Source organism: Lacerta agilis, chromosome 6 (genome assembly GCF_009819535.1).
Source record: "Lacerta agilis isolate rLacAgi1 chromosome 6, rLacAgi1.pri, whole genome shotgun sequence".
In the NCBI taxonomy this organism is placed as follows: domain Eukaryota; kingdom Metazoa; phylum Chordata; class Lepidosauria; order Squamata; family Lacertidae; genus Lacerta; species Lacerta agilis.
This window is the reverse complement of record NC_046317.1, coordinates 23,506,174-23,532,584: the sequence shown is the minus strand read 5'-3', so window position 1 is coordinate 23,532,584 and position 26,411 is coordinate 23,506,174. Positions and strand designations below refer to the sequence as shown.

At 44.8% G+C, this 26,411-nt stretch overlaps 1 protein-coding gene and 1 long non-coding RNA gene across 2 annotated transcripts in view; both read left to right on the top strand.

The window, feature by feature from the left end:
* Window positions 1–4,752: 4,752 nt before the first annotated feature.
* On the top strand, window positions 4,753–6,862 carry LOC117047765. Its single transcript, XR_004426759.1, has 2 exons — window positions 4,753–5,064; window positions 6,663–6,862. It is a non-coding gene; the product is annotated as an uncharacterized LOC117047765 (long non-coding RNA).
* Window positions 6,863–19,434: 12,572 nt separating this feature from the next.
* Window positions 19,435–26,411, top strand: part of BRDT (bromodomain testis associated) — a 55,110-nt gene continuing 48,133 nt past the window's right edge. The window contains 1 exon segment of the mRNA XM_033151609.1: window positions 19,435–19,487. The gene's annotated coding sequence lies outside the window, so the exon portion shown is untranslated.

Here is a 26,411-nt window from a genome sequence, read left to right as displayed (position 1 = left end):
CTGCTCCACTTCGGGAATTTTGTGGGATTAGCTTTATTTGTGGATCAGGGCACAGAACCCAGAGGACAGGAACATAGTTCGCTGACTTGAAATTCACTTCCAATACTGTGTCCTGTTACTCACAGAAGTCCTGGAAAAGATCCAAGTGCTTGTTGAGAGTAAAGTCACAACTGGAAGTTTTTCCATTAATTCCAAGCTTGGGATGCCCCAGGTTACTGGAGGCTTCTTGGAATACACAGTGGTGGCTGGTGCCAATTTGGAATGGGCAGCAGGCCAGGAGGCCAACAGCAGGTGGAGCTAGAGTCAATGACAGATAGAGCCAACTAATTTAAGTTTTATCCTCATCCTCCTGCCTGCTGGGTTCTACAAGGGGCAACACAGAGGGCTCATCCACACTTGCATTTGCCTTCTGATTTCTAGGCACAGGTCCAAGAGAACTTTCTTTTCTCCAAATGCTTTCCCTGGGGAAACCCGATGTTTGCTTGATGTATGTTCCATTCAGCCATAAACAGCGGATTTTCCCTGTGGAAAGTAGTGGGCGCATGCCTAGAAATCATGGGATAGTAATAGTAATAGTAATAATAATAATAATAATAATAATAATAATAATAATATCTGGCTGGGTTTCCCTGGAGCTAAGGGGCTAAGGAGCAGGAGGAAGGTGACAGGCAGTGCTGCCCTCTGGACTAAAGGTAAAGGTAAAGGTACCCCTGATGGTTAGGTCCAGTTGCAGACGACTCTGGGGTTGCGGCGCTCATCTCGCCTTACTGGCCGAGGGAGCCGGCGTACAGCTTCCAGGTCATGTGGTCAGCATGACTAAGCTGCTTCTGGCGAAGCAGAGCAGCACATGGAAACACAGTTTACCTTCCTGCTGGAGTGGTACCTATTTATCTGCTTGCACTTGACGTGCTTTCAAACTGCTAGGTGGGCAGGAGCTGGGACCGAACAACGGGAGCTCACCCCATCGCAGGGATTCGAATTGCCGACCTTCTGATTGGCAAGCCCTAGGCTCTGTGGTTTAGACCACAGCACCACCCTGGTCTAGTTGCAAGTAAAAAAAATCAGGCAGGTGGGGGGCAGGCTGAGATGGATGTTGATGGGGTAATGCCCCGTTTGTCTTAATGGTCCAGGCTTCACTGGGAATATGTAATATTTGTGTTTATTTTCATATCTATAGGTTGAGCCAAGGTGGAAACACGGCTTACAGACTCCAACAGACAGCTGAAGTCCACTGTTCTGGCATCAGATCTCCAGGGAGACACAGTAGGCACCCGAAGATCTCTACTCAACTCAGCTTGTTGCTGTTGATGTGTCTTATTCAAACAGCAATCTTCTTAGTTCCCTCTCTCACACAGTTACCTTCCTGCACCCAACCCACACCTCCTACTAGAGGGTATTGGAAAGTGGATAAGTCACTTCATCAAACTATCACTTAATCTTCTTGGACCTTCTTAGGTTTTCCATGAAAACTTGTCTCCTAAATATCAGGGCCATCGACACATTTTTTGGTCAAATTTAAGGTCCTGCAAACACCATACATTTAATGTACTTTTATAGCACATGACTTTCCTCGCCACCAAAGAATCCTGGGAACTGTAGTTTACCCTTCCTAGCAGCTTTAACAAGCTACAGTTTCTGGGATCCTTTGTGGGGGGGAGTCATGTTTGGGGAATCAAAACTGGATTGTGAACTTTAGCACAGCAGCCTTACTGTGCGTGCCAAAGTGATCAGGTCTGAGACAGCCCCAGAATCTTTATTTGCAAGGGGATGTAAAACAACCATTAAAATTCAAAAGCTCTATTTCCTAACCAAACTTTTACACAGCTAGGTCATCCTCTTTCTTATGGAGAGCTTATGGCATGGTTTGCAGGATTAGGGCTCTAAGCAATTTTTGGAGATGCCCCATCCCACTTAAATGTGCTCTAGGGGATTGGGAGTGTGGTTGCAGGGGAAATCACTGAAATTGCTTCCTTTAATGGTCCACTAACAGAAGCCATACTGCTAGCTGAGCTGAACTATTGGACACAACCCATTGGGACTTCCTTCTATAGTCTTAAAACCAGCAGTTTTAGTTATTTGGTGAATTTGATTTTAGGTGTGTCTCTGCCGGAAATTCTTATGCTGCAGTTGTTTTTATGATATAAAAACTATGTTATTGGGCAGCCAATATAAATATAAATATAAATGCTGTGAATAAATATGCCAATATATAAATACACATGTGTTGGAATGACCATTTTGCAAATGATTGATGAGTTAAAAAGCAGGTGGTTAGTCAATTTCAAATTATCTAATTGCTTGACAGACTCAATTGTCATGAGACAGTTGCTAGATGTTGTTTTTATAATATAAACAGCTGCTCAAGTAAAGGTACAGTTTGGTACTATTCTCAATTCTTATTTTCAGTTGAAGCTCAATTCTAGGAATGAAATAGTTCTTTCTTAGCATGAATGAGTCTCTCCCATGACCTCCTCACCTTAAAAAAATGTTTTTGCAGTCTGAAATTAGTAAGGCTATGCAATAGATATAGATATGGTATTTAGCATATTATCAGTTCTGATTTATGACATTTGCACAGGAGAGTAACATCACTGAGAGGAAAAATATGCACTCGGAAGAGGCTCCCCAAGAAATAAATTAAATGCTCATTGGGAAAGCTGAGCACATTTTGAAACTGGTGCACTTCTCAAGTTCACCTTTAACTAATGAACATGTTCTCACACAAAGCTGCCTGTCATAAGTGAGAATAACTGAGAATACTTTAGAATGCCACTGTTTCGCTGGAATTCATAGCATGACAGTGGAACAATTCCCTCCTTTTATATAATGCCTTTCATTAAATGTCAAAGAGCCCATGTTGGAAGAAATTGGGGCGGCAATGGGAGGGGGGGCATGGGCAATAAGAAGAGAGCCGGAGAGATGGATTTGCATTCTCATTGCTACTGATCTTAAAAGGTGCAAATGAGTTCCAACACCAGCCTGGGAAAGACAACTCCCCAAGGAATTCATCCTGAAAGAAAAAAAAGCAATGAAATAAAGGAAAGAGCTTTGCATAATTTTGTTCTGTATGAACTCGGAATCTGACAAGCTGCTGACCACATGCAAATGACTTTGGCTCTGATGTTGTCTTTTGAATGCACACATGAATCACGTTGAAAAGGGAGAGTGGCGTGAGCAATTGCTTTGCAAAAATCTGAAGCAAATCAGCACTCCAGCCTGTTTATTATCAGGGATATAAAGTCATCCGTTTCATCAGTAGAGGTAAAAGGTAAAGGACCCCTGGATGGTTAAGTCCCAGTCAAAGGCGACTATGGTGTTACGGCGCTCATCTCGCTTTCAGGTCAAGGGAGCCGGCGTTTGTCCACAGACAGCTTTCCGGGTCATGTAGCCAGCATGACTAAACCACTTCTGGTGCAGTGGGACACCATGATGGAAACCAGAGTGCACGGAAATGCCATCTACCTTCCCACCACAGCGGTATCTATTTACCCACGCTGGTGTGCTTTCAAATTGCTAGGCTGGTAGAAGCTGGGACAGAGCAACGGGAGCCCAGTGCCAACCGCCTCTCTGAGTAGTATGCTATGTGGAAGGAGGCCGATTTTAGTGACATATCACTTAGTCAACTGTAATGTCTGTGTGCATCTAGACCTGACCTTTAGATGTTTCAGCATAAGCAGCAAAGGGACAAAATAATAACCTTTCCAGCTCTCTGTTGTGTTGTGGACAAACGCCGGCTCCATCGGCCTGAAAGCAAGATGAGCGCCACAACCCTATAGTTGCCTTTGACTGGACTTAACCGTCCAGGGGTCCTTTACCTTTTTTTAAAAAAACTACTCAGAGACAGCCACTTTGCCTTGTTCCCACGGTTGAAGAAGCCGAAAACAAAGCCAGCAGCCCAAACTTTGCCAACCTGGTACCCTCTAAATGTTTTGGACTACGACTCCCATCATCCTTGACTATTAACCATGCTGACAGGGGATGATGGGAGTTGTAGTTCAAAACCCTCAGAGGGGGGGGACCAGATTGGCAAAGACTGCACTGGCTCAACAGAGTATTTATAATACAGAAATGCTCAATTTTAGTATGTTTTTTTCTTGAGGTAGTTTACAACAGAAATCAAACAAAAAAAACCCAATAAAAATCAAACCGGAATACAGTGGTACCTCAGGTTACATACGCTTCAGGTTACATACTCTGCTAACCCAGAAATAACGCTTCAGGTTAAGAACTTTGCTTCAGGATAAGAACAGAAATTGTGCTCTGGCGGCGCAGTGGCAGCGGGAGGCCCCATTAGCTAAAGTGGTGCTTCAGGTTAAGAACAGTTTCAGGTTAAGAACGGACCTCCAGAACGAATTAAGTTCTTAACCCGAGGGACCACTGTATATTGCTGCATACATTAATATACCTAAATGCATAATATGTGCCACTTTATTTAAAGTAGTCCCACTCATGTCAACTGTGAAAGTATATATCCCGGCATGAAGACATTTTGTTCAGCTATTTTTAACGTGGTTTGTTTCCAAGTGTGAAGTGCTCGCTGACATTTCTGTGAAGGGTGCGAAATAAATGTGAAGTGCTTATTAAAGTATTTCAGTGGGTCTACCGTAGAGTAAACTATTTGAGACCTTTGCAACAACTGAAAGGAATGAGGCTAAAAGATAGCACACAGGATGATAACGGAGGACAAAAATTAGATTAAAACAAAAAGCAAGTTGACCAGGTTCCTACTTTACAGCGTACAGTCCCCCTATTTGAAGGACTGGCCAAGGATGATTCTCTGATTGAAGGCATCCTCTAGGTTAGGCATGGGGAACAACTGGCCCTCCAGATGTTGTTGAACTACATAACCTCCATCAGCCCTAGCAAGCAGGGCCAATGGCCAGGGATGATGGGAGTTGTAGTACAGCAAAGGTTCCTCACCCCACACAAGCTCTAGCTGGAGGGCACTCTAAAGACAAAAAAGCATAAGAAAGTAAGAGTCTTTAAATTGCCCATTAGCAGGCAGCTCCTCGAAAGCAGACTGTGCAAGCAGATAGGTTTACCCAAGCAGTATTCCCAACTATGGTAAGATACAGTATTTCTGTTTTATTTCTGTATTTCTGTTTTAGATCAGAGGTGGGGAAGCGGTGGCCCTCTAGTTTATTATTGTTTATTGTTGCTGCTGTTATTGGTTTCTATTGATTTACTGAGTATTTTTGTTGCTCGTATAGTTTTTTGTTTTTTTAATGTTTGATGCTTTGTCGTGTTTTTATATATGTTGTAAGCGGCCCAGTGGCTGGGGAAACCCAGCAAGATGGGCGGGATATAAATTTTAAAAATATTATTATTATTATTATTATTATTATTATTATTATTATTATTATTATTTGTTGCTGCTGCTGCTGCTGCTGTTGTTGTTGTTGTTGGACTACAACACCCACATGCCCGACCCTTTGCTGATGGAGCCTGTCAATGGTATTTTCCACAGGCACCATTTCCCCTCACTCCTTTGACTTCTAGGCAGGTAACCAAGAGGCAGGATGATCTGACAGGCCTAAGAGCCTCCTTTGCTGAATCCTACTGTGTATCTTTTAGGAACAGGCAATACAAGAGAATGGGCCAGCTACCCTAAGGTGCAGCAGAGGATGCCAGTGGCGTAGCATAGTTTGCCAGTGCCAAGGGAGGCCACACGCACCGTGTGGGGGGTGGAAGGTGAATGGAGACTTCCATGCCAGCCCAGCCCTTGCCGTTGACGCTGCCAGAATGCACCCCCCCATCAAATCCAAGTGTGGTTGCGCTGGCTTCCCAGCTGGCCAACAGATCCTTTGGATCACCTCAACCTCGCATAGCAGCTCAGGGCTGGCAAGGCGGCATGAGAAGGAGGCTTTGTGAGGCTGGGATCAAAGGGCACATGGCTGTGGCATCCCTTCTCATGCTGTCCTGCCAGCCCTGCGCCACTTTGCAAGGCTAGGATATGATCTGAATTACAGTATTTGCCTGGCAAAACTTTAAGATCAGATCCCAGCCTCACAAAGCGGTACCGGGCTGGCAAGGGTGGTGTGAGGAGCCAAATGTGCAGTGCCCCCTAAAACAAATGCGCCCAGGCCATCGCCCCGGCAGCCCCACCACCATGCTACGCCCCCCCCCCCCCGAGGATGCTGTCTTGTAGCCAGTTTTGAGGAAAGATTCAGCTGCCACTTGGTTCCTGTCGTGGGGAGGGAGAGGACCATCTTGACCTTCACCTCAAGCAGCAAAAAGTCTTGGGTCAACCAACATCAGGCAGGCAGGCACACATTCTTCCTTGTAATGCTTTCAATGAAATCATCCTCACCGTAGTTAATTTCAAAAGAGAGAGAGAGAGAGATCTGGGAAGTGGCACTGGCAGGGGAGGAGAAGGATTTTGCAAGCTGCTCCAAGCCTGCTCTCTCATCACCGAAAGCCTCACCCAACTTGTTCCGAACTTTAAACACGCTCCACCCTTCTGTGGGTTTTTATCAAAATGATAATTAACTGAAAATTTCAATTCTACAACAGATATGATAAGAATGTCCCGTGGAACGAGTTGTATCGCCTTTGGTGTATGAATTTTAATGCAATTTGTTCCTACCTAAAGTTGTATGCGTCAAAGGTTAAAAGTTCTGCTCGGCTGATTAATGCCTTATGTTGGATATTTATTTTTCCAGGGAATCTATGTGAGTTCATCATCCTGGGGATTATGATTTCCTTCTCTAACAGGCTGATGATCAACGCTAAAGGGGGAGATCGCTGAGAATGCATCATATCAGCTTTCAGCGTCACTGGGAGAGGCTTTGGGGAATCTCAGCGCACAACAATATACAATATGTAACATATTATTACCTATTAAATGCCTGATGTCAGACTATTTCTTGTGTGTTCTGTTTGGTTTGGTTCATGGTTGCTATATAGAACATTTTATATCTCAACATCCATGGGGACGTTAAATTTCATTTGTTCTTGTTAGTGGGCTAGGAAAGGGCTCATAAAGCCTAAGCATATAGGATTACAATTGCGGAAGACGTAAAGTATTTTCCTAATAAGTGTTTTTTGTTAAACTAGCTCACAAGGAATTTGAGAGAAATATTGGGCCTAATTGCTTCCCAGGGTGTAAGCCCCATTGAACTCTTGAGATTTACCTCTGAGCAAACATATTTGGGATTTCTCTCATTTAGAATGCACACAATCTCTTTCTTTTTCTTCTCATAATGAATGAGTCATGGATGTTTTTATCATGAGGAGGGCCTGTTATTTTCCACACCTTCAATTCATCAGTGTGGATTTTGCAGTAGGGAGCAAAGACACAGGTCCTGGTCATGGAAACAGTGTGTAGACGGCTGCCACTCAAATAATTTTACCTTTCTGTATCTCTGCGTGGAAGTTGATGAGTGGAGGTTGATGATGACACGAGACAGGACCTTTTCAGTGGCTGGACCAACATTGCGGAAAATCTTGCCTCCATGAAGCAATGAGAATAGCTATAGACAAGTGTGGCTTGTAGGGTCATCATGGGTTATATGGGCTTGCTGATCAGAAGGTCAGCGGTTCGAATACCCACGATGGGGTAAGCTCCCGTTTCTCTGTCCCAGCTCCTGCAAACCTAGCAGTTTGAAAGCACACCAGTACAAGTAGATAAATAGGTACCGCTGCGGAGAGAAGGTAAACGGCATTTCCGTGTGCTCTGTTGCACCAGAAGTGGTTTAGTCATGCTGGCCACATGACCCAGAAAAGCTGTCTGTGGACAAACACCAGCTCCCTCGGCCTGAAAGCGAGATGAGCGCCGCAACCCCATGGTCGCCTTTGACTGGACTTAACTGTCCAAGGGTCCTTTACCTTTACCTTTTTTACCTATAGTCAACTAACAGTTACTCAGAGTAGACCCAATGAATTTAATGGCCTGTTAATGAAACCATGGGTTGTATTCAAGCAACTGAGGCTCATTCATTTCAACAGGTCTATCTACACCAGGCATAGGCAAACTCGGCACTCCAGATGTTTTTGGACTACAACTCCCATCATCCCTAGCTAACAGGGCCAGTGGTCAGGGATGATGGGTATTGTAGTCCCAAAACATCTGGAGGGCCGAGTTTGCCTATGCCTGATCTGCACTGAGTAAAGGTTCGTTGAATGCAACCTCTAGGTTTTGTATTTTTATGCTGCAAACTGCCCTGTGATGAAGGGTGGCATGCAAATTTAATAAATAAAAATAACAATTAATAAAAGCAGGCAAGTTCTGTGATGGATACTATTATATACAATTCCCAGAGAGGTGCATATGTGAGATGTAAGGTCCAAATAGCTATTTTTCTGGTAGATCAATTATTTCCACCCCGGATTTGGGCCTGAAAAGTTTACATGTTGATCATGAGTGGGAACACAGAAACCACTATTGCAGTATATCTAGAATGGAGGAACCACATTTTAAATACATTCATAATAGGCATATGTCAGTGTGCAAGCAGGTGAGCAGTCGAATGTGTTATTACAAGAGAATATTTGAGAGTGGAAAGGAGCAGGCCTTTCTAGACACTTTTATTAGCTCTATATCTATAATATACTTCATTTTTATAACAGTTCACTTGTCTTTGCATTTCCAGGTCTTTTATATTTATTGCTTAGACTGGGATTTAGGTAGTGATAAATCTGCCATTCCTATTAAAACTGATGTGCTCTGCTTTGAGTTCATGGGTTAAGGCGCATGATAAGTTGATTTTTAAAAAGTTTAGAAGATGTTGGTCAAGTATCTCCTTACAGAAGTAAAATCTCACAAACAAGGTCAAGTATCACAAATATCCAGAAATGAAATTAACTGTTACTTACCATTTTCTGCAACTAAACATATATACATGGGATATTTTGAGGGGAGGGGGAAGATGGGAATTTACACATTTGGTATACTTGTGCTTTTGTAGTGTGTGTGTGTGTATGCAAACATAAATATTATTTTAAAAGAAAACCACTCAGAACCAAATCACCCACGTCGTCCCTCCAGCAGACCAACAGCTCTATTAAAAAAAAACAAAAAACTAGGTAGCAGCAGAGAAATGCCAGATACAGCCAATATATGTTTTGAGGACTGCATCTGTATCAACTACAGTAGGCTTGCAAGTTATGCAGGGATTACATTCTGGGGATCGTGCCTAAAGCTAAAATCACATATACTTAAAACCCAAGTCATTTCCCCTGGAACCCTGCCCTTTTCCCTCCCTCTCTCCCTCCCTCCCTCTTTCTTTCTTTCTTTCTTTCTTTCTTTCTTTCTTTCTTTCTTTCTTTCTTTCTTCAATTGTCACACACATAAAGCTGAATGTGCACAAATTAAACGCATGCAAGTTGCAGGCTCTCCCTACGGCAAGCAGCACATTTCCCAGGCTCAATGTCTTCGTTTTGTTTTGGATAATTCTGGACAGGCAAATGAAGTACCTCTTTGCAGAGCACACAGATAAGCGATGGAATTCACTCCCTCCGGATATACCGCTGGCCACTAACTTGAACGGATTTAAAAGAGGATTAGACAAACTCACGGAAAATAAATCTACCAGTGGCTACTTCCCATTATAGCCATTCTCTACCTCTACTGCTGGAGGCAGTACTCCTCCGAATACCAGTTATTGCGAATTGCAAGCGAGGCGAGTCCTCTTGCACTCAGGTTCCACTTGTGGGCTTCCCATTGGCGTGTTTGGCTACTTTTGAGAATAAGATGTTGGACTAGATGAGTCTCTGGCCTGATCCAGCAGTGCTTTCCTTACATTCTTATTTACAGAGCCTCGCCGTCCCGGAGTCTGCGAAGGCAGACTGAAAGCTAGGAAACACAGTTGGCTGTTAACTATTTTTATTAGGCTGGCACAACTCGTGCGCATGCCGTGAAACGATTTGACGCCTTTCCAACTTTTTCCTTCCGATGTGCTTTCCTCGGTACTTGGTAGGAAATGGTACACGGCGTGCTTGTAGGAGCTGATTTGCGTGGCATTTAGGGTTAGGGAATTCTAGAAATAAACCTGCTTCAAATAGATCGCCCTAACAAACGGGCCACAAAATCACCGGTGTGAAGGTGAGAAAAGCCTCGAGTAGGAGTTCAGCTTCCTGCTTTCCACCATGAGAAATCAAGCACGGAAAGGGGAAAGCCAAAGATTTTCTTGAATGTCTTTCAGCTTTTTTTCACTTCCATACTATATCCCAAAATGCCAGATATATTGATGAGTGTGCATATTGTTATGAGATTGGGGTGGGGAGCAGACTGTATGCCTGAGCTCCCTTCTAATTCCTGGATCCAGCATGGATTCAATTCCTGGAATAGCCAGGCTAGTTTCCTGGTGAGGAACTGGCCCTCTCGAAGCATGAGCCATTAAGGTAACAAAGGAAGAGGCTCTGTGCCAGATGAAACAGGTGGGCCCCCATCCATCAACTCACTGGTAGTTAGAAAGACAAAGCCTAGATAGTGTGGAAGCTGGAAGCAAGGCAGGCTGGGAAGCCAGGGAGTCAGAGCCATGTCTGATTTTTGCTGGAAGCCAAGGCTGTGGCTATGAGAGAAGCAAGACCAAGACCCTCTAGGGGTATTAATGCTGTGAACCTGGCTCAGGTTGTGTATACGTGTAAATAAACCATATATCCTAAAGACATTGCAGTCTCTGTTGCCCGACATTCAGAGGAAACCAAACTCTTGGATAAGAGCCTCGAACCCCTGGGAAAGATGGGAGTTGTAGTCCAAAATATCTGGAGAAAGGTTGCTCAAGCCACCTGCAAACAGTGGCAGGCCCATCTATTTGAACTGGAGCCCGCCAGTCACCAACAAAAGTAGAGGCAAAAGGCTCAAACGTTTGAGCAAAAGGAATGTTTAAGGCAGGGAGCACATCAAACACCTCTCCTGTCCATGGTTTACCTTCCGGCAAGGTGCCAACACAGGAAATGAGGTTAGCTAGGAGAAAAAGGCTAAGGCAGGATGCAGCCTCTGAGTGGCCCTTGGGATTCTCCCAAGCCACACCCCTGCTCCTCGCCCTCCTTGAGTGTTTCCGCCTGGCTTGAATTCTAATAATGCCTCTCGCTTGCCTGAGCGGAGGGCAGAGAGGGGTGTTGAAGTGTAGCCTACAGGACAAAGCTGAAATCTACCACCATTGCACTTGTGCCTTTGGATCTGCCCACCACTAGAATCTGGCCCCTGGAAGGAGGTAATGTAACCTCGTGCTGACAAGACTCCACACCAGAGAGATATGGGAAGGTGAGTAGCACATGGGTACAGAGAGGGTTCAGCTCCTTTGGCTCTTGGGGTCTTTTTGCGCTAAAGAGCTAGTTTCCCTACCCACCACTGAGGCAAGTCTACTTTTAAATGTGGGGTGAGAATCCTGTGGGCTCCAATTCCCATCAGGCCTAGATGGCAACAGCTGGAGAGTCACAGGTCCCCCCACCTCTGATTTAAAGGCATGTTGTCTTCACTAGGAAATCAGATAATACTTCAGCAGAGCCTTTTAAAAAAAAAATAAGAAGAAAATAACTGAAGCCCTGTTACACCTCTGTGTATTTGTTTTACCTTCAGCAGTTCCAGAAACACACATCCAGCTATTTTATTAAGAGTATCTATGTTCCACTTCTAGTTTTGAAAGCATGGATTATTACTATCCAAAACCAAAGTTTTAGGTTCCAAACGCTAGTATTATATTAAATGTGCCGATACGTAGGTGTTTTGTTTTGGCTGTTCTTTGTTTTTTTAAAACTGGAACCATATAAGTTTCTTAAGGAGGCAGAAAAGAGGGAGAGCGTTCTGAGCTCATGCTTCTTTTTCCATATGGAGCTACACATGTGGTGAACATCTGCATAAGTTGTAAACTTGACTTTCCGTACTGCGTGCTCACTGGGGTATACAGACACACAACCGCACATTGAGAGAGATCTGAAGCACACACACAAAAAGATTTGTGACAAAAAGATGTATGTAGATAGCAGCATTCAGCAACTAAAACTACAGCTCGGAGTGCCCCCTCTTTTATTGATCAGGATGACAGGATCTCTTTTAAAGCTGCTTAACGAAGGAGCCTGCTTTGCAACAAAGCATAACACAAATCCTCGCAGTGGAAAATAGAAGTGTGCGTTAAAAATACATTTTGTCCAATTTTTGGCATTGAATCTGGTTCCATTGGGAAACTGGGCCAGCTTTCAAGAAGCTGGATGCTTCTGAGCCTCCCCCCCTTTCTTTTTTGGCACAGTGTCCTAATCAAATATTGTACGTTAATAAGGTACCTTGGCACATGGTGTATGTGATCATTCCTGCTCAGTGGGACTACTGCAGGCACATTTTTGAGTAAGGACCAGAGCAAGAGACAGGTGGTGAAATGTCCCTCCTTTAGTACAGGAAAATCTAGTTCAAAATGTTCAAACTGTTTCAGAGAAAAACGAGTAGGCTCTCTCTCTCTCTCTCTCTCTCTCTCTCTCACACACACACACACACACACAAGCCCTGTGGATTTCATGGGACTCAGTCTCATGCAAGTGTGCACAGGGATGCATTCCTTCTATGAGAAGATCACAGAATCAAGCAAACCTGTGTGCAGATTCAGGATGAGAAACAACCGTTTCAATTCCTAATAAAAACTCGCTCCGGAAAAGTTCCGTTGGATTTACTCAGAAAACTCTGTAGTTGTTGGCACCCATCTGACTTGAGAGACAATGGAGTGCGCCTCCGGGGGTGAAGGCAAATCACTGTTTTAGCAGCACCTAAGTGACCTCCCTGGGGTGCAAGCCTGAGGTCCTGGGCTGCCTGGACGACAGCCTCACTGTTGTGGTCCAAAGGGAACGCAGAGCAATATGTTTGGCACCAGCTTGGCTACAGGTGTTGCTGGAAGGAGGCATACAAGACTCCATCCAACCATCTCAGGGACTCCATTCCGGATTTGTGCAGCTTTTACTCCTTAGCCCTTTCTTCTCCCCAAGACATTCCGCAAGACAGTGGAGGTTAGGAACAGAGTTTTCCTCCTCCAAGATCTGCTACCTTCCCTGGTTGATGAGCCCCACCTGTCCCTCACTTCCCTCTACAGCACATGCAGAAACTGCCTTCTTGACCAATGGGACCCACTATTGGTCTCCTCCACTTAATCTGCCAGAGCCTGTCTTCACATGCAGAGGAAGTCCCTAACTCACCAAGGGTTTGAGATCCATCTGTAGTAAAGAACTGGTAATGGTCTAGTGCAGCAACAATCAGAGGTGAGAACTCTCCTTGTATGTATCATAACAATTCTCAATTGTAATGGTAGATTCTAAGTAAAAGGGAGGGAGATAGGAGCCTTGGGCCATAGCTCAATGGCATTGCATGCAAAACTCCCCTGTTCAATCCAGGTAAGGCTGGAGAACACCCATGTCTAAAATCATGGAGACCTACTGCCAGCATATCAATGTTGTTCAGCCTCAGATCCCTATATGCTGTTAGATTTCCAACTCCCATCATTTCCAGACAGTCAGGGATGAAGGGCGTTTTAGTTCACCAACATCTGGGGATCCAAGGTTGAAAAATACTGGTGTAGATAGGACTTCCGGCGGTGACGCCATCACGGAGCGGTCGTGGGTTGCCTCGGCTGCGAGGCGACCTAGTCCGTCCCAGGGGTTGGAGCCCCGCTACCGCAAAGCGGGGCTCCGGTGGGGTGCGGGAAGAGCGTCCCGCACCCCGGGCTCCCCGGCTGTGCCCACTATGGCTCTGAACCCTTCCCTCGCTCCCCCTGTAAAGGGGGAGTGGGGGTGAAGGGACAACGGAGCCGGGCTATAGGGGACATGCCCCAACCGGGACGCAGAGCGGCGGTTACCCCCGCGACGAGCGTTAAAGTTCTACCTGTTATGTTTGGAGCTAAAGAAACCCGGTGGTCGTGAGTATCTGATTGGACTAGTTTCTGTGTTTTTTTAATGATCCGGTGGACATTTGGAAAGGAAGTCTGCCTCCCTCCCTTCGGGGGAAAGAAAATAACCAGTTTAAGAGGCTGCTGTTACAGAGATGGTTATAAAGTATTTGAATTTTGATAAGTGAGACTCTTTTGATCTCCCTTTGGGGAGCAAGTCTGTGGAAAATATCCCCTTTTAAAGTTTTGGTCTTTGCGCCCTGGTTTCAGGGGAAATGGCTACGAAAAGTTGGAGCTGAAGTGGAAAATCACTGGCACAAAAGGGAGAACATAGAAATAGAAACTGAAATCTGATACCTATCCCCCTTCCCAACATGTTGGATTTTGTTTTTGAACTCGTTTTGAACTCTGGATTAACGGATGAACAAAGATTTGTTATCTTGAAGCTGGAACTGCTTGATCAGAAATTGAAGGTTTTGAGTGGGGACATGAAAAATTTTTTACTTCCCACAGAGGAGGCCTTCCAAGTTTTCTACACCATGGAAGAGAACCTTGGCAAAGAGCTGAAGGGGATGATTGAAGATTGGAGAGAGATGGTTTGGCGACTCCAGGAAAAAGGAACGTCCTTTGGGGGTGGCAGCCCCGGGACGGCAAGAACTGTTATATCCAGCCCCCGAGGTGAGAGCTCGGGAGTGAGGGACAAAGAACTAAGATATCTACAAATACAAGAAGAATGTAACATTGAATCGGAGAAGCTGAAAGAAGATGAACTGCGTACCCTGATGCTCGAGGCAAGGTCTATTGGGAACTGTGTCTGGATCTGTGGACGTATAAGAAAAGAGGACAATTGGAGGATTGGTTCCGGTGATAGATGGAAATGGACAATGGACAGAGGGGGAATAGGGTGAAGTATTAAGTGTAAAATTTAAATGGTTTGTTATGGTAATCTGAAATCGGAGGGTTAAGACTTTAAGTTTTATTTTATTTATAACAAGAAAAGGGATATTTTGAATTTTATGTTATTAGCAGCAGTTTAAGGGATAGTGTGATGGCCTGGGAGTCAGACTCTGATGCTGAACCTGAGGGATCCCAGCCTGCACGGGATTCCCCGCCTCCAGAACCAGCTGAGCCGGGGCCAGGGCTTGAGCCTGAAGGATCCCCACCTGTGCTGGATCCCCAGGTGCAGGCATCAGCAGAGTCTGCTCTGGCTCCTGATGGGAGGGAGGACCCATTGCCTGCAGGTGCTCCACTCCCAGCCTCTTCAGAGGAAGCTGAGGCATCCCCTGGGTCCAGTAACCCACCATCCTCTCCTGAGCTACAGAGGCTCAGGGCAGAGAGGCGAAGGGAGTTAAGTGTCTGCAGGAGGAGTGCTCGCCTCCAGGCCCGGAGGAGAGGCGAGTCTCCGGAGGATCGGGACCGCCCTAAGCATAGGGCCAGATAAAAGCCAGCCAGACCCAGCCCAAGTTGCGTGAGCAACTTAGTTGCAAGCGTGTGCTCAACCTGCAACCTTGTGCCTGAACCTGCCTTGGACCTTGATCTGCTCCCTGCCTCGCTCCCTGCCGGATTGACCTCCTTTGGACCCCTAGACCCAGGACTGGATTTGGACCTCGCTTCATGGACAAACCCTTGGGGCCAGCACAGATAGAAGGAGTTCGTATAGATTTGATATAAGAATAATGTGTTAAGATCTAAAGATTTGTTATTAACTATTATGGATTAAGATAATTGTTTAGATTTGAATTTTCTTTAAATGAATTTAATTTGTAGTGAGATGTTGTTATTAAAGTAGATTCTGGATTTAAAACCGAAGGTGAAAAGGCAGGGGAAGTCAACCGTCAAGATTTGGAACTAGAAATTTTTATTTATGCATGTAAACAAGAAGAAGAATCCTGGCTATGTTTGTATTTGTTTTATATTTGTAGGTGTGGGTGTGGGTTTATGTTTTGTTATGAAAATGCCAATAAATTCTTTTAAAAAAAATAAAAATACTGGTGTAGATAATACTGAACGAGATGACCAAAGGTCTGATTCCCTGTGCAAAAGGCTTCCTCAACTGTAAAAAGAAATCAAATTATAAAAATGCTATACAAATAGGAGTACAGTATGGGCCATTTCAGCTAGTTGTGAACTTGCTCAGCATCGCATTAATCAGGAATTCCCATTATGAGAGCTCACTTATTTTTATTTTGGCCTACGGTCTTATTCCTCTTACTGAACACCAGTAATGGGCAAAAAAATTGACTCTCTGAAAACAAAGAAATCCATATGCTCCACAAAAGTGCTCATGTGTTCAGCAGTTATTAGCTCTCCTGAAACGTAACTGTGTTTCACAAATGCAGTGGTTGTCGTTTATTTAATCCATTGTTGATGGATTGGAGAAAGATCAGATTTCCCCTGACTAAGGATTACTCTCTTAGCCAGCATGCAATTTATCAGAACCAATTTCTGCAAATAAGGATCAGCTTTCCTTCCCACCACCCTGACCTTCAGACAGCTTGGTACAGGTGGTATAGGAGAGGTCTCTACTGAGGCAGTAGAAGTTTTGAAATCATTTATGTATTAGACATGAGTCATATTCTTCCCTCACTTTGCCTATCTATTTCGGAAAGTTATATAGGCTGTTGTACGTTCATAAATGCTTACACAAATGCCATTGGACCTAACAGTATAAAACAGCCTTCCTCAACCTTGGACCCCTCCAGTCTAGTCTTTATTGTGGGTTTACTCTGCAACATGTTTTTTTCACACAATAACAGTGGATTTATTCAGCTTTAGTTTGTTCTGCAATGCTTCTGCAATTCTGACACATTATTGCTGTCTGGAAGAGTCTCGAGGACAACAAAAATGGGACAAATAATAAACCAGAACATTTGTGCTGTGAAAAGTTATGGGATTTCAGCAGGAAATTATGAGATATGCACTTGCTGGAAATGAATGGGGTGTGCCCAGCTCAAAACCTTTGCAGGCACAAAGAGTATTTAAAGTTTGCATTTAAAGCACCAAAGAGCACAAATCATAATGAATGCCGGAGGTGTGTGTGTGCTCTTGGTGTCTTCCAGATGGACTACAACTCCCATCATCCCCGGCTATTAGCCATGATGGCTGGGACTAATGGGAGTTCCAACAACCTCCAGAGGACACTGGGTTGGGGATGGCTGGCATAAAATATATCCACTTTTCATAGGCTCATTTAGAGTACAAGCAAATAGGAGGAAGAAGGGAAATCAGAGTTGCAACCACCATCACTTGCTATTGAACCCTTGTAATTGGAAATGCCAGGGATTCAACTTTTTTACATACAGCAGATGTACTCTACCACTGAGAGATGGTTCAGGTGGACAGACAGGACCAGAAGGGAACTGAGGCCAGGAAGGGCAAGGAGAAACTGAGGACCATGTTTCAGACCATTAATCCATCCTGAAACACAATTGAGTGTACTCACATATATTGTGGATTCCATGCAAATGAATTGGTGGAAGGCTGCGATTGGTCAGCCAAAGTATCCCTGATTGTTCTTCTCTGGGGACCTCCCTTGTACCCACATGAACATGTGAAAATGACTGCAGTTAATTAAATCCCAGTGACATCATTTTATAACATTAAGTCACTGGGTGACTCATTGGGTATCAACAAAATCAAGATGCGTATTTCAGATGATCTCATCTGGGAGAGACGTTCGCAGGAAGTGTTTGTGCGCTTTTGTTGTTGCTGAAACAGCACTATTGTGTGTTTGCCAGGACAGCACCTCTCTTTCCATCGTTTTAAAACATAGCATTCCCTTTGCTTGAAAAAAGAAATGTTTATCTGGTGAGCGAACCGAGGCCGTTTGATTTTGCAAGAGGGAGAGCAAGTGGGTGAGACACAGGGTGTACTGGTATTTCATTTCCCCAAACTGGCACCGTTTCTAACCGGGTCCCTTCTCAGACAAATCTAGCCAATAATTAGTTCAAAAATCAGAAAGGTAATGTGCAAAGGAAACTGGAGTTTGGAAACAGGTTTACTGGGCTTTCCACCGGTATCTTGTTGGTCACTGTGAGATTCTGGACTTGATGGGCCTCAAGGGGCCTGATTCAGCTGAGTTCTTCTCATGTTCTTACATAACAGGACAGCAGGACCCATTGCAAGGCAACCTGGGGCACGAGGGGAGGAAGCAGACGCAGATACCAAGTTGTGGATGGGAGGGCAGTAAGATCAATTATCATTTCTGCTCACAGAAACCTGAAATTTGTGGTGCACAGGACAACACTTCATCCTTCTGTTCCAGTTGGATGGACAACCTTTAGGGTGTTGGGCAAGATCTGAGGAAAGTGGGGAATCAGTCTAGCGCTGCCAGAAAGAACTGGCTGGCCACCATGCGGGGACAAAATGAACAAAGTGGGTTTTTTAATCTTATCCTACGTGGCTCTTATATAACTAGTATCAATCAGCAGAACAGCCTGGCGCTTGATCAGATGGGGAAATTGCAGGACCTGGATGAATGCCTTAGGAGAGCAGAATTTGGTCCTGTGAAGGCCCACTTTACAGCACACTGGGTGGGGTACCTCCATCCCAGGGGTCTAATTCAGCCCAACAGGCTTCCCCATTTGGCCTGCAAGGCTGTTTCAGAAAAGCCACACCCACCTGCCCTACACCTGATGCCAAATATGTCATTAGGTGTGAGGACAGGTAAATCCATAGGGTCTCTAGCAGAACTGGGGAAGACTCCTCCCAGAAACTTTGGCTGGTCAGTGTACATATTACCAAGCTGGATGGACAAGTGATCTGACTTGAAATTTTGGTGCACACAACAGACATTTAAAGCACATTCCCTCCCTCTCATCCTGAGGATGCTGGGAACTGAAGCACTGTGAGGGGAAGACTACATTTTCCAGGATTGTTCCAGCGGGGCAGGGTGTCCTTTAAACGTATGCTGTGTATGCAACCTGGGTTTTTATATACTCAAGCAGAGATTAATTCAGTGACAGGGAACCTGTGGCTGCGGTTGGACTACAAGCCCCAGTGGACTATTGGCCATGTTGGCTAGGGATAATGGGAGATGGAATCCAACATAAGGTTACCAGACGTCCCTGTTTCACGGGGACAGTCCCCAGATTTACAAATTAGTCCCCTGACAAAATCCATCTATTTAAAAGGAAGTTGAAAAGTGTCCCCGGATTCATCGAACAAAATCTGGTAACCTTAATCCAACAGAATCTGGAGATCCACAGGTCCCCCATCCAAAACCTGATGAGAGGTTCTTCAGTTGCAAAGGGGCAGGACTCTTGCATGGATTAGTGGTGTTTCTCAGCACCCTACAATTTGTCTTCTCTGGTGAAGACCCATCTGAGAGTGAGCAATCTCAGTGGGCCAATTCAGGCATCTCACCCAAGAAGTTGGAGCTGCAAATCAACAACTTAAGGTGTAGTCGCTCATCTAGTCACATGTTGTCCTCCCTAGCACCCCAAGAAAGGTCAACAGAGAGTTCTGCTCTCCTGCCTTTTCCTGGCAACTTCAGGAGCATGGGACAGATGGCCCAGACTTGAAGTTGGCATCACAAGGGTCACCCCTGGAGCCACCTATGGTCTGGGTCACAACCCTAGGGCTGGTGACATCACAATTCAGTATCACAACATGGCCCTTTCTTCTTGTGATCTCAACGCTACTACAGACACAAACTCCAAAGGATGACGGAGGAAGTCTAAGGTAAGCACAAAGCCCTCAAAAGCAAGAATAATAGCACTGAGTAGTACTTAAGATAGGGACACGGGTGGGGCTGTGGTCTAAACCACTGAGCCTCTTGGGCTTGCCGATCAGAAGGTTGGCGGTTCGAATCCCCGCAACAGGGTGAGCTCCCGTTGCTCGGTCCCAGCTCCTGCCAACCTAGCAGTTCGAAAGCACGCCAAAAAAAAGTGCAAGTAGATAAATAGGTACCGCTCCAGTGGGAAGGTAAACTGTGTTTCTGTGCGCTGCTCTGGTTTCAGTGTTCCGTTGCGCCAGAACCAGCTTAGTCATGCTGGCCACATGACCCGGAAAAACTGTCTGCGGACAAACACCTGCTCCCTCGGCCTGTAAAGCGAGATGAGCACCACAACTCCAGAGTCGTCTGCGACTAGACTTAACTGTCAGGGGTCCTTTACCTTTAGTACTTAAGATAGTTGAACAATACGTAACCATTCCTTTGCGGCTCGCATAGATCTTCATCAGTGCATACACTGCGAAGAGGATACAAAGATCACAGAACATGGGACACACAACAAGCAGGGATCAAGACTGTTGTGTATTTCCCACAGTTTAGCACTGTTGCAGGTTTTCTGGAGATATGAGTGGTGCTAGCCTTGCAGAAATAGCAGGATCTAAAGTAACCAGACAAGGACTGGTAGAGTCAGGTGAACAGATCAGACCAGAAGGGAATGCCAACCAAAGGCCCACAAACAGGAATTTGGAAACTGAAGGGCATGGAGAAACAAGGACCAGGTCATTCATTCATTCTTATCTGTTCAAACTGCAGATCAGACAAAATAAGCTGCAGAACGTAACAAGGACGAGCAAGTCCAAAACATATATACTTCCCCTTCATTATAACATTATTATAACAGCAGTCAGCCGTATCCACAATTATGGCGAGATACAAAATAAATGAAACAAATGGAGGCTCAGGGTGAAGGACTGAGTTCAGAACATGATCTCATTCTCCCGCTTCCCACTAAACATTTTGGAGCCCCAGCCTATTGCTTCATCTGGAGGAGGGGAATCAGATTCCTATCACCTCGTGCTAATAGGGCCAAGAATACTGCCATTTCGAGAGAGCTCTCAGGAGGCATAGACAGGGTCCCTGAGATCTCCCCACGCAGCAGAAGAAGAGCAAGCTATTCTTGCTTCCCCTCTCCACAAACATTTTCAGCCTAGTTCCTGGTGCTTCTAGAGCAGTGTTAGAAACTGAGGTATGAAGGCTAGGAGCTAAATGGCACCTTAAACCGAGGTTAGGGGCACCACAATGGAATGCCTAGGCGGGCTTATTTATAACAAGAATACAAAGCTGAAAATGAACGAACTGCAGCTAAAATATTATGTTGATTTTTCACATGGTCTAGTCCTTCCCCTGCCCACCCCCCAAATATTCTTAAGAGGGTCTCTTCTCCAGTCTTTGGAGAGTAGCTGGAAGTGGGGAAGCAGGAAAAGGTCCTCCTTTCCTTCCACACTGCAGTTTTAATCGGAAATCTTAGGCGCAATACTGCGACACAGAGCTCAGAAACGGCTCGCGCTGATGGAATTCCCTGTCGCAAAATGCTCCTAGAACAATGGGAATTTCAAATGATGTTCTAGAGATGCACCCCAATAACGTTGCCATGGAAGGGCCACAACTGACTGGTAGAGGGCATGTTTTGTACACTAAAGGCCACTGGTTTGAAATCCAGCAACACTGTGAGACACTCAGCTAAATGGACCAATAACCTAACTCAGCACAAGGCAACCCTTTAGCTAGGAAATTGCCATGTGTTTTATCTCTGTGTGTGCAAGAATTAGGCATCCTATTTTACAGATAGATATCACACATACAAACAGATGAAATGAAGGGCAAGTTCTCTGTTTCAGTCTTCTCCAGTAACCTTTTAGTGGCACCAAAGTACCGTATTTATCCAAAGCTCACCCAATTTTGTTATGAAAATTAAGGTGCGCCTTAGATTCGATGGCACATTTACATTCGCCACCAAATCCTTTTTTTCAGTTCAAAGCTTCTGAAAACTGAAGTGCACCTTAGATTCGATGGCGCATTAGACTCGAGTAAATACGGTAGTCTAAGCTGTACTTAAGTGAAATGAGGAAAGACCGATGGAGGAGCAGGTCTCAGCATGTACTCTTGAGTTACAACCTGCCAATCCTGGGCCATATACTGGCCAAGTGAGCTGGTCCAAAGGATGCCTGATCTTAAGATTTTTTTCCGACCAAGCTTACCAAGATCTGGTGCCTTACTCTGTCTCTTGATTACCTAGAGATCAATGCTGCCAATTAATCCCAGACACAGCATGGGCAAGGGAGAAGCCTGCAAGAATGTTTTGACAGTTTAACGTTGCTGATTGCTTAAACAAACTAGACGGTATTCAATTTTTTAAAAAGCCCATCAGTTACACTAGAGGTGGAGAACTTGTGGCCCTCTAGATGTTTCTGAGCTACCAGGGGTGGGGGTGGGGAGAGAGCATATCTATATATAATCACTATGATTGTCTAGGACTGTGGCCAACAAAACGTTCCACAGCGGACAGCAGTAGGGGATGGTCAGCACTATAAAAGGCACACAAATCAGCTACCTGAAACCGTAATTGCGACAGAAAAGAAACAAAACTGAATTTTGAAAACGGTTACCCATATCCACTTTCCTTAACATCGATTGCCTTGCCAAAGCCAAAAGATTAACATACCTGTTTATCCAGGAATATTTGTTTTGTTAATATGATACCTCAACAGTAGAATGGATCAATGTGATACCTACATAGTCAGCTCGCTTGTTTTCATTACAGGCTAAATTCGAGAACACAAAATTCTTTTTGTTGCTTAAGTGATCTCGGCTATTCAGCCGTTCTCGGAATGAAACGAGCACGTGAGCTCCTTAGGTAACATATGGTATTTCATTAATTTAAAAGACTTTAGTTAAACAACTTTTGGTAAATCGAATCCAGACTAAATTAATTTCCTTCGAATGAGTAAGGTACTTAGTATACCCCATGTCTGTTCAATCTCTCTTGACTTGATTATCCCCCTGCAAATACAACCTTATAAATAATGGTGCTGCAGTTATACCAGTGAAAGGATTTAACTAGGCTAAAGTGCATCTTTCAGACATATCATTATTTTCACAATACAGTACCCAAGAAATCACAGTCAGGGAAGGTAAATGTCAGCTGGCCAGCCTTCATTGAACTATCCATACATATGTGCTGTCTGCAGCATTATGTCAAGATAGTCGCTCAAGAAAGGGTTATGGGTTCTTATTAGAGGTGCATGTTAGTTGCAGCTACTTGACAGTCACAGCTAAGCATGAGCAGTGATTGTGGGATCATGGGAAAAGGAGGGGGGGACAGGGACTTACACAAAATGTTGCACTGTTGCATCAACTGAACAGAATGCAGAAAGATGGAGAAATAGCCCTCCCCCATGCACATGTGTAAACTGGTTGCCACTTTGAACTGGACAGTAAATTGGTGCAGCTGAGAGACCAGCGATTTTTGGCACCCCCTCAGCTGAAACTGAAAGAACTTGTGACTAAGAGTTTGCACCCAAGTTCTGCTTATCTTCTCATCCCTCCTGATCCATTTTACTTTCGCATTACGTCTTTTTAGATTGCAAGCATGTGGACAGGGACATTTATTATTTTTTAGTCATGTGTACAATGCCCTGGGAGCCTTTCTTTGGCTGAATTCTTTGAATAAATGAAGCAGGTTGGGCTGTAGAAGCACAGCCCTGAGAATATGACATTTTCACCGTTGTGGGATTAAACCTCCCAAATATGCAAAGGTAGCAGGTAAGGCAGATAATATACTGTGGTCTACACTGTGTTGTTTGTCTTTGGAAAAGAGTTGTTTTACATAAAATTCAAAAGAATGGCTAGCAAATATCACCACCCCATTTTCAATCAATAGCACAATCACTTGAAATAAACTGCAAATACCCATACCGTTAGAAAAGCATATTTCTTACTTAGGTGTGCTGCTATCATTGCCCTTTTTGAACAGATCGAAGCTTACAGCAAATCATATGCAGTTACCTGCATTTGCTTAGCACATGAAAAAGAGGTCAACTTCATGTAAGGTAAAGGAAAAGGGACCCCTGACCATTAGGTCCAGTCGTGTCCGACTCTGGGGTTGCATCGCTCATCTCGCATTACTGGCCGAGGGAGCCGGCGTACAGCTTCCAGGTCATGTGGCGAGCATGACTAAGCCACTTCTGGCGAACCAGATCAGTGCACGGAAACGCCGTTTACCTTCCCGCTGGAGCCGTACCTATTTATCTACTTGCACTTTGACATGCTTTGGAACTGCTAGGTGGGCAGGAGCAGGGACCGAGCAATGGGAGCTCACCCCGTTGCGGGGATTTGAACCGCCGACCTTCTGATCAGCAAGCCCTAGGCTCTGTGGTTTAACCCACAGCGCCACCTGTGTAGGGATCCCCTAAAGCAGACATTTCCAACCTTTTTGAGTCCATGGCTCCCTTGATCAACTCAATTCTTTCTGTGGCACCCCTGTGGGGCTCAGGAGCCCAGTTACGTCCCCCCTCGCTTGCAGAGTTGGCAGTCCCTCACCCCTTTTCGAACACCCTCCCTTGTGGAGCCTCCTCTCCATTCACCTCTCCTTGGGAGTCCTCTGGGCAACTACTGCTGCCGCCCCTGGTTTCTGAGCTGCCCTCCCTGCCCCAAAGAGAAGTGTCTCCTCCCACTGCCCCACAGGGGCCTAGGAGGCAGCCCTTGGCCTGCCCCAGAGACACTATTTGTCTGGGGAGCTTGTAGCCAGGGTCACTGCAAGAAACAGCTGTGCAAACCTTTGGGAGGCAGAGACCTGAGAGGGCATCAGAGGAGGGAGGGAAGGAAAGAGGGACAGAGGCCAGTGTTGCCCGCAGCACCCCTAACCATCATTTAAGGCACCCAAGGGTGCCACGGCACACTGGTTAAAAACCAGTGCCCTAAAGGCATGACAGACATGTACAAGAAGATCTGCAATCAAATGTCCAAACAATTCTGAACCCATGTACGTGATCAAAACATGTACCCTGTTACCTAGTTACATTGAATACTGCAGCATGGCAATGGGCACGTGAAACTCTATGAATAGCTCCAGGCCAGCTCAATATTATTTTACCTGTTCATTAAGATATTCAACTGATCCCTCAGCATGCCTTTTCATCGACATTTAGATTACGGTGGCTGCAGAATAACAGCACAGTGTATTTATGCTTGGAAAGCATTCACCTGTAAAAAAAGAAAAGAAAAGGTACAGGAAGCACAACAACAACAACAAAAACCTAGCAGAGTGGCTTTTGTTACTCATAGAGAAAGAAAAGCTGTCTAGAACAATTTGTCCTTAATGGCTGTTTTAGCTCAAGAGAGGCCCTGAAGTGAAGAATAAACAAACTGTCAGAGGAACAGCGAGGAAGTCTCTTAAGATCAAGGTTAAGGTTCATTGGTACAACTGCTCTGAGGCAAAACATGACCACATCTTGGATTCATCTTGCCACGCAGATGAATGCAAAGGTACCGATGCAGCGGATTTTCTTCTCAAAACCTCTCCATACATTAAACATATCACAATGCTTTTCACTTTTTCACCTTTCCTAGGGAAAAGGTAATATTTTATGGAAGTGAAAGATTATTCCGTACAGAAGAATTCAGCCAAGGTTTGGAAAATGTGACAAGATACAGTGGTACCTCAGTTTTTGAACGTCCCCGTTGACGAACGTTTCAGTTTTCAAACACCGTAAACCCGGAAGTAAATGCTTCGGTTTTCAATCACACCTCGGAGGTCGAACATATTCCGTATTGAGTTTTCCATATTGAGGCTTCCATATTGAGTTTTTTGTTTTCAAATGTTACGGAACTTGAACAGTCTTCGGGAACAGATTACGTTTGAAAACCAAGGTACCATTGTATACCCAAAGCAGTGGAACTAACCTAATGTGGTTTCCCCCACACAAACAACCTCTTGCCCAGTTTAATCCAAGCCCTTCGTGTCTAGTGATCCAAAGCTAGCAAGCAAACCCAACATCCCTAACACTCAAAATACTTTATTAGTTGTGCATTCCAAATACAGATCTCCCCCCCCCAACCAGCTGCCTAACTGGACATTATTACAGTATTTCCCTTTCAATAGAAGCATCCATTATCTACTTCTAGATACTTGAAAAAGGCACTCTGAGACATCAGATGGAACGCTTTAACCCAAGTATGTATTGATATAAAATAGATGTGAGCCAAAACAAACAAACCAACACACACAGCCTTCCTCTCATCTTATTTGCTCAAGTTTTTTAACTAGTCACCATTTTGGCATGGCTGCATTGTAAACATTCTGATCAGCCTTGTGCAAAGAAAAACACTTGCCAAAGCATTTAAGGTATAATCAGATTTTTAGCCACTTTTGGAGAGCCACAGGTTGCCCATTCCTCCTTTAGTGTTGCACTGTCGCAAGAGAGTTACATCAGAGCTGGGAACTCTGGTTGGATTGCACTATGTTTTGTTGAAATAAGCCAGGATCATAAACCATGGTTTGATCCTAGCTTTTTTCAATAAACTACCAAAAGTCTGTCATTTTGAGACACAGTGGTAACATGCGGTACAGTAGTTAAAAACCAGGAAGCTGATGATTCCAACCTCCTCCTTGCCAGGAGAGAGAAAGTGTGTGAGTTCAACCTTGTTCGTGTGTGGCCAGAGCTATGTCAAATTTGCTAGGCACCTGGGAGGACAAAGTTACATCTATGCTGACCTTGATGACACAATTATTACAGGTTCAATAGGCTTAATGTATGGAAGGATTTGCCTGGGCAATTGTAGTGGGACAAAGATGGTGACAAGACGTTCAGCCTGGATACTGAGGTCCAGCGCCAAGAGCCTTCTGGGAGTTCCCTCCCTGCGAGAAGTGAGGT